This window comes from Oncorhynchus gorbuscha, linkage group LG24, assembly GCF_021184085.1.
Source record: "Oncorhynchus gorbuscha isolate QuinsamMale2020 ecotype Even-year linkage group LG24, OgorEven_v1.0, whole genome shotgun sequence".
Taxonomy (NCBI): domain Eukaryota; kingdom Metazoa; phylum Chordata; class Actinopteri; order Salmoniformes; family Salmonidae; genus Oncorhynchus; species Oncorhynchus gorbuscha.
Window position 1 is genome coordinate 40,470,404 of NC_060196.1, and position 8,929 is coordinate 40,479,332.

The following is an 8,929-nucleotide window of genomic DNA, read 5'->3' on the forward strand; positions in this document are numbered from 1 at the left end:
CATTGTCTTGCATTAGGAGGAACCCAGGGTCAACCGCACCAGCATATGGTCTCACAAGGGGTCTGAGGATCTCATCTCGGTACCTAATGGCAGTCAGGCTACCTCTGGCGAGCACATGGAGGGCTGTGCGGCCCCCCAAAGAAATGCCACCCCACACCATGACTGACCCACCGCCAAACCGGTCATGCTGGAGGATGTTGCAGGCAGCAGAACGTTCTCCACGGCGTCTCCAGACTCTGTCACATCTGTCATGTGCTCAGTGTGAACCTGCTAATCAAATCAAATCAAATCAAATTTTATTTGTCACATACACATGGTTAGCAGATGTTAATGCGAGTGTAGCGAAATGCTTGTGCTTCTAGTTCCAACAATGCAGTGATAACCAACAAGTAATCTAACTAACAATTCCAAAACTACTGTCTTATACACAGTGTAAGGGGATAAGGAACATGTACATAAGGATATATGAATGAGTGATGGTACAGAGCAGCATACAGTAGATGGTATCGAGTACAGTATATACATATGAGATGAGTATGTAGACAAAGTAAACAAAGTGGCATAGTTAAAGTGGCTAGTGATACATGTGTTACATAAGGATGCAGTCGATGTTGTAGAGTACAGTATATACATATGTATATGAGATGAATAATGTAGGGTAAGTAACATTATATAAGGTAGCATTGTTTAAAGTGGCTAGTGATATATTTACATCATTTCCCATCAATTCCCATTATTAAAATGGCTGGAGTTGGGTCAGTGTCAATGACAGTGTGTTGGCAGCAGCCACTCAATGTTAGTGGTGGCTATTTAACAGTCTGATGGCCTTGAGATAGAAGCTGTTTTTCAGTCTCTCGGTCCCAGCTTTGATGCACCTGTACTGACCTCGCCTTCTGGATGATAGCGGGGTGAACAGGCAGTGGTTCGGGTGGTTGATGTCCTTGATGATCTTTATGGCCTTCCTGTAACAACGGGTGGTGTAGGTGTCCTGGAGGGCAGGTAGTTTGCCCCCGGTGATGCGTTGTGCAGTCCTCATCTATGAAGAGGCCACAGGGTGCCAGTGGCGAATTTGCCAATCTTGGTGTTCTCTGGCAAATGCCAAACGTCCTGCGCTGTGTTGGGCTGTAAGCACAACCCCCACCTGTGGACGTCGGGCCCTCATACCACCCTCATGGAGTCCGTTTCTGACCGTTTGAGCAGACACATGCACATTTGTGGCCTGCTGGAGGTCATTTTGCAGGGCTCTGGCAGTACTCCTCCTGCACCTCCTTGCACAAAGGCTGAGGTAGCGGTCCTGCTCCTGGGTTGCCCTCCTACGGCCTCCTCCACGTCTCCTGATGTACTGGCCTGTCTCCTGGTAGCGCCTCCATGCTCTGGACACTACGCTGACAGACACAGCAAACCTTCTTGCCACAGCTCGCATTGATGTGCCCTCCTGGATGAGCTGCACTACCTGAGCCACTTGTATGGGTTGTAGACTCCGTCTCATGCTACCACTAGAGTGAAAGCACCAAATGAAAGCATTCAAAAGTGACCAAAACATCAGCCAGGAAGCATAGGAACTGAGAAGTGGTCTGTGGTCACCACCTGCAGAACCACTCCTTTATTGGGGGTGTCTTGCTAATTGCCTATAATTTCCACCTGTTGTCTATTCCATTTGCACAACAGCATGTGAAATGTATTGTCAATCAGTGTTTCTTCCTAAGTGGACAGTTTGATTTCACAGAAGTGTGATTGACTTGGAGTTACATTGTGTTGTTTAAGTGTTCCCTTTATTGTTTTGAGCAGTGTATATATATATATATATATAACAGAAAAAATGTTAACTGTTATCCTGTTTATCTCACTCTTAACAACTTATTAGTTTGTAGTTACTGTATTTCTGACTGCTATTCTTTCTTTTTGAACATGAAATCACTATCAGGTGGCATGTGGAACATTCAGGGCCTAAACTCAAATTATCCAAACACAATATTACACATTATATAGCTTATGGGAAGAAAAAATCCACGCTTGTTTCAATTGAAAATTGTCTGCTGTGTTTTGTTATGTAGAGTATCAGAGAAATTCAGGTCCTTTGAAACATGCAACGCAAAACCAGAAAATAATCATCAGAAAGGGGGGAAAAAGACATGGACATAAAGTGTCCATTGCGTCTGTCCTTCAGGTATATATCACAAACGGAGTCTAAACTCAGGTCATTTGGAATGTATGCCCATATTCCATGACACAGATTGGCTTTGACTGCATTTCCTCCTTGAAACCGAACAGATCACTCTATTTTCCTTGCTTTTTCTCATTCCAGATTCCATTCCAGAAATTCAGCACATTTTATTCCCCCTAGACATTCCGTGGCGTTATGATGTGCTGTCCCAAGACTTGACCTGTTCTTGGCTGACAGCAGAGGGCAGAGGTTAAAGGTTGACTGTGTTGTTAGGTGTCTCGGTTGCGATAATGAGTGACTAGCAACAAACCAGGCCCACTGTGAGAGATAATGGCTGTGCTTGTTGAGACGAGTTCTGACATGTTTGAGGGAAGTCTATAACGGCTATGACTGTCAACGCCTGACGATCCTGTGTGGTCGTCGGGCCCTCTGCTGCCGTCGTGCTGTGGTCAAGGTCAGGTAGCAACTTCAGGTCAGTCTGTGTTGACTGGTCCTAGTCAAGTCCTGGCCTGCAGTAACATCACATATAAGAAGACCATGAAGCGAGAAGCAGCATATGATTGGTTACATTCCGGTGATATCCAGTCTGAAAGTGTTTAAATATTACATAGACTACATAACTATGCTTGACTATTGATTCATAAGACATTCCATTAGATTTGAGCTGGTTTTCGGGGCCGAGAAGGCTCATCAAGTCATGTCCAAACGTTCATCTTTATGCCCTCAGGTTTGGATAGAGAGGAGCTAGTTGGTTTATTTCATCTGCAGAATTGGTCGATGTTTCGTGTTTGGATTTCAAAGAAAATGGGTAAACTGTCCTTTCCAGTCCATGTCTTTCTGAACTGAAATGCTTTACAATGTCATGTAATTATTGGCATCATCTTCATCAATGTAGAGCCAGATTCACACTATTGGGCTGACCCGTCTTGTGCTGGCTAGGATATTTTATTGTCCAGTAACTATGATGGATGCGTGACCAGACCAGCGCAGCTTGGCCCAGTTTGGCTCAGTAGTGTGAAAAGCCTAACAGTGTGTTGAGAACCAGCACTGAGTATCATGTCATCAGAGCACATAGCTTTTGGCTAGCAGGTCATCACTGTTCATCAGCTCATCCAATCAGCTTGCTCCTTATTGGACCTGTGGGGTCAAAGGTCATACACAAACACAATAAAAGGATTGGTGATGCTGATTGTCCACTTTGTGTGTTATTCTGACTATCATTGATTATAGAAGGAGGAGAGGGTGTAAGGCACAGGAGGCTGCTGAGGGGAGGACGGCTCATAATAACGGAGGAAATGGAATGGCGTCAAACACGTTTTTATTTTTTTATTTAACCAGGCAAGTCAGTTAAGAACAAATTCTTATTTTCAATGACGGCCTAGGAACAGTGGGTTAACTACCTTGTCAGCTCGGGGGTTTGAACTTGCGACCTTCCGGTTACTAGTCCAACGCTCTAACCACTAGGCTACCCTGCCGCCCTGTGTTTGATGTATTTGATACCATTCCACCAATTCTCCTCCAGCCATTACCACGAGCCTGTCCTCCCCAATTAAGGTGCCACCAACCTCCTGTGGTGTAAGGGACAATGACTGTTTTTGACCTGCCAGTGAAAGGAAACAAGACAAATGAAAATGTCATTACAACAACAATACCCCAGCAGTATAAAGATGAATACAAAACATGTTCCTGTGTACCGCAACCAACCACACAACAAAACTTTGAACGTGATCCTCTCCTCTCTCACCTCTGTGTTAGGTAGAAACCAATGTTGCAAGATTAGTCCATAGGTAACATCTAGAAAAAAGCCTCTTAAGAAACCTTTATGGCATTTGGGTTTCCTCTGTTTTGCTCACGATTCCCTTGGTGTGTGCTCAAGACGTTATTGGAGAGTGTTGTTAGGTGATGAGCTCACCAAGTGTACAGTACTTTTCCGTCTACTGTTAGTCTGCCCACTGTTCTCAGTTGGCTTGTCCTGATGATGTGATGCCACACCTATTGTTGTGTAACGGACGGCCGTGCGTGGCTGATGATCATGTAGTATTTTTGATCAACATAGAGATCTCGTGTCTGAAATAATAAGTTATTAGCAGAACCAAAGCACTTCCTCTGGAGTCGTGTGGGCACAGCATTTTTTTCTGAGGTCCACTTACACCGTTTATTTCAATTTTTTTACAAGTATATCATACCTTTTGTAAATGCACACACTAACACCTTTATTTATTTTCACAGCAAGGTAGGTTAAGACTTGTGTGTACATATTATCTAGCCATCTGAAAAAGCAGAGTGTTCTCTAGTGATAGAAAGGGGCCACTATAGAAGAGACTGCACTTGATCTCAAACACATTAGTCTCAATAAACCATTACAGTACTGTACACCACCCCTGGCACCCGCACCCCAGCAAATACCTTTCTGACACCGACGGTGAGTGTCTGGAAATGAAACAGCACTCTAATTGTTTTAATGCTTTGAATTAATTAAACGTTTAAGCCTATAAAGTGACACCCCACCCCAAGTGCTCGCCTTAAAACTGTGGTAATGAATCTTTTCCACCTTTAATGATGTTTTAACGAGACTTCTGCCGGCTTCAAACATGACTGTGGAAGTTGGTGTGTGTGTGGTAGGTCTTTATATCGTAAACTACAATGAGAATCAAAATTCCGGCAACGATGACATGACCGCCGCCTGCTTTCTCGAAAGAGAGCGGCCTTCCTTAGACCTACCCTAAGCTTTGCTATGTAAGACTCCGACGTAAAACGGATGTAAGATGTAAATCTTGAACATTCAGCCTTTCTCTCGCTCTCTGTCAGAGCTGTTGATACACCCTTCTCTACGACAGCAGTAAAGTGGGAATTTACTTCAAACAATCTCCTGTACGCTTCAGGGTAGATTCTGGAATCTCAATAAAGACTGCATCAATGGTGTAACATTTTCCTGACTGAGGATTGATTGATTGATGAATTGATTGATAGAGGGTGAGGAAGAGGTTGAGGAAGAGGGAGCATGTGAATGGCTGAAGGGTTGATGTAAAAAAAAAAAAAAGTGGGGAGGACAAATATCGGTAGAGGTGATCTACACCTTTTGAGAGGTACCGAGGTCAAAGGGCGTGAATGTATCTTATGTGTCTGACGTAAAAGAAAATAAAAAGTCACCTGCCTTGAATTTGCCAAGAGTCTCTATGGTGAAAAGTACAACCTTGACAAGATAAATGTTGCCCCACAGCCGTGAGTTAGTGGATGACCATGACTTAGCTGTCATAGCGAGGGGAAAGGAAGGAAGGTTACTGTCTCTCTCTTCTCCTTCTGGGAACACAGCACCAACAAGTACACCCCCATCTGGGCGTCTCCCCTACCTCTACTCTAACCCCACCCTTTGAGAAACATGCATAAGATAGCTCTTTCATAGCTGTGGCCTTGAGGAGTATATGAGTGTTTATACTGTGACTGAGCAGCAGGGTACAGGGTGCCATGCAATTCAGTACAGGCTACAGAAAAGCACTGTTACGTGGACTGTAAATAGCCTCAATCAAACACATTACGGAAGCTGAAACATGTAGAATGGTGGGTGACAGTGGGTCACGGCTCGGTTATATTTGGATATATCCAAAAACCCTGTCGATTTAGTCTGAAGTATTTAAATGAAGACACTCAGGAATGAAGTCTTATATCGGTTACATTAAATATTGTGTATATATGTATATATTTACCAGCTGACCTCACATTACAGATGATGGGACATTAAATGTGAATTTTAACGTGGAACTTGAGACGTGTCCATTTAGAAGTCACCATTTGAATATCCATTTGAGTACGGATGCTGGCTTCTCTTAAGGCTTTGCATCTGGCACCGTATACAGTGCATTCAGAAAGTATTCAGACCACTTGACTTTTTCCACATTTTGGTATATTACAGCCTTATTCGAAAATGGATTAAATAATTGTTTCACTATACACACAATACCACATAAAGACAAAGCAAAAATAGGTTTTTATAAAAAACATATATATATAATGTATATATGTATATATACAGTGCCTTGCGAAAGTATTCGGCCCCCTTGAACTTTGTGACCTTTTGCCACATTTCAGGCTTCAAACATAAAGATATAAAACTGTATTTTTTTGTGAAGAATCAACAAGTGGGACACAATCATGAAGTGGAACGACATTTATTTGAATATTTCAAACTTTTTTAACAAATCAAAAACTGAAAAATTGGGCGTGCAAAATTATTCAGCCCCCTTAAGTTAATACTTAAGCTTTCAGGGCTCGGGCTCTGGCTGGGCCACTCAAGGACATTCAGAGACTTGTTCTGAAGCCACTGCTGCGTTGTCTTGGCTGTCTGCTTAGGGTCGTTGTCCTATTGGAAGATGAACCTTCTCCCATGTCTGAGGTCCTGAGCACTCTGGAGCATGTTTTCATCAAGGTTCTCTCAGTACTTTGCACCGTTTATCCATCAATGACTAGTCTCCCAGTTCCTGCCACTGAAAAATATCCCAACAGCATGATACTGCCACCACCATGCTTCACCGTAGGGACGGTGCCAGGTTCCTTCAGATGTGATGCCTGGCATTCAGGTCAAATAGTTCAATCTTGGTTTCATCAGACCAGAGAATCTTGTTTCTCATAGCCTGAATCCTTTAGGTGTCTTTTGGCAAACTCCAAGCGGGCTGTCATGTGCCTTTTACTGAGGAGTGGCTTCCGTCTGGCCACTCTAAAATAAAGGCCTGATTGGTGGAGTTCTGCAGAGATGGTTGTCCTTCTGGTAGGTTCTCCCATCTCCACAGAGGAACTCTGGAGCTCTTTCAGAGTGACAAAGGCCCTTCTCCCCCGACTACTCAGTTTGGCTGGGCGGCCAGTTCTAGGAAGAGTCTTGGTGGTTCCAAACCTCTTCCATTTAAGAATGATGGAGCCCACTGTGTTCTTGAGGACCTTCAATGCTGCAGAAATGTTTTGGTACACTTCACCAGATTTGTGCCTCGACACAATGCTGTCTCAGAGCTCTACAGACTATTCCTTCAGCCTCATGGCTTGGTTTATGCTCTGACATGCACTGTCAATTGTGAGACCTTACATAGACAGGTGTGTGCCTTTCCAAATCATGTCCAATTGAATTGACCACAGGTGGACTCTAATCAAGTTGTAGAAACATCTCAAGGATGATCAATGGAACATGGTCTCATAGCAAAGGATCTGAATACTTATGTCAATAAGGTATTTCAGTTTTTTATTTGTAGAAAATTTGCAAGATTTTCTAAACTTGTTTTTGCTTTGTCATGATGGGGTTTTGATGGAAAAGTGATTATTTAATCAATTTTAGAACAAGGCTGTAACGTAACAAATTGTGGGACAAGTCAAGGGGACTGAAAAATGTCAGAATGAGCTGTACCTTTTAGGTCTATCATAACTACACATTGACAGGTTTAGACACACAATTCAAGCAACGCATTGAAGGGAAAGTTATGTAGGCCTTACAATTTCCAACATTTGGAATTAGAATTTGTGTTTTAAAATCAATGAAACGGATTTTGGATTACATTTTTTTTTAAATAACATGAATAATTCAAAAGGAAGGTTTGTACTATTTGTATCCATTAGGTGGCAATGTAGCACCAAAAAAAGAGTCAACTAAAGCAATTTGTTGTTCAGAACTGGATCCTATGAGATTTAAGTGATTTTAAAATGTAGAAGAAGGTTTATTTAAAATGCCTCTGAAAATGTAATGCAGTCATAACAAATATCATGTTCCTTTTAAGCAGGCAATTTACATTATGGCAACACATCCTGCTCTTTCTGCTAATATTCAATGTAATGCATGTCATCTAGGCATTAACATAGCATACGATCACAACGTAGGAATGCCATTCATGATGATATGAATGATTTCTCAGAGTTCTTACTTTTGATTGAACACACAGCAAGCAGCCTTTTTTTTAAACAGAGAACTCAATTTGGCCCTGTTTCAATTCTGGCTAATCGGCTTTCAGACAAACTCCATTCTCTGAGCTAATCTCCACCTCCCACCAGCCTTACTGGGAAACATGGAACAAAGGTAAGACTCTTTCTTTTCAAATCAAATTATGGAGCCAAAAGCCTCTTGTAATCCTCTGTTTTCTGTCTGTCTTAGTAGTGTTGTTGTTTCCATATTATTCAAAGCCGATATTTCATGCATAATAATACTAATGTCATTCTAATATAGAACCAATGGAACAAAGATACAGTGAGGTTCTGTCAAATCAGTGACTACCAATATTAGTCATACAGTAAAATTATTATTATTATTATTATATAGGTCTATGTAGCATTATCAATTCATGTACTCAATGTACTTGCATTACAACAACACACAAATGCTACGGACAGAGATTCAAGTGGCAACAACACCCTCCTGACTTTCATTTACTGAACTGTAACAACTTTACTTAAAGACTGCAGGTAACATGCATTATGATGCTGTTTTAATGCATTAAAAAGCCGTATACATGGTTATAACAAATGATAAAGCATTATACCTGCACAAGGTGTTTTAAACTAAACTTGACAGAGATGAGTACCGCCAGACAGGTTAGTTTCTTCTTCACACTCGGAGCAATCAGCTCCCCAATTACTGGCTAGTTAGTGAGAGCTGGCCCCAATCAGAGCCCTCTTCACCCAACCAATCAGCACTCAGGACACATAGTCCAGGCTCAGAGGTTAAACCCACACTTCCTCACTTTAGTGTCTATTCTCACACTGAGATAGTCCAGTAGATAAGCTCAAACATGGATC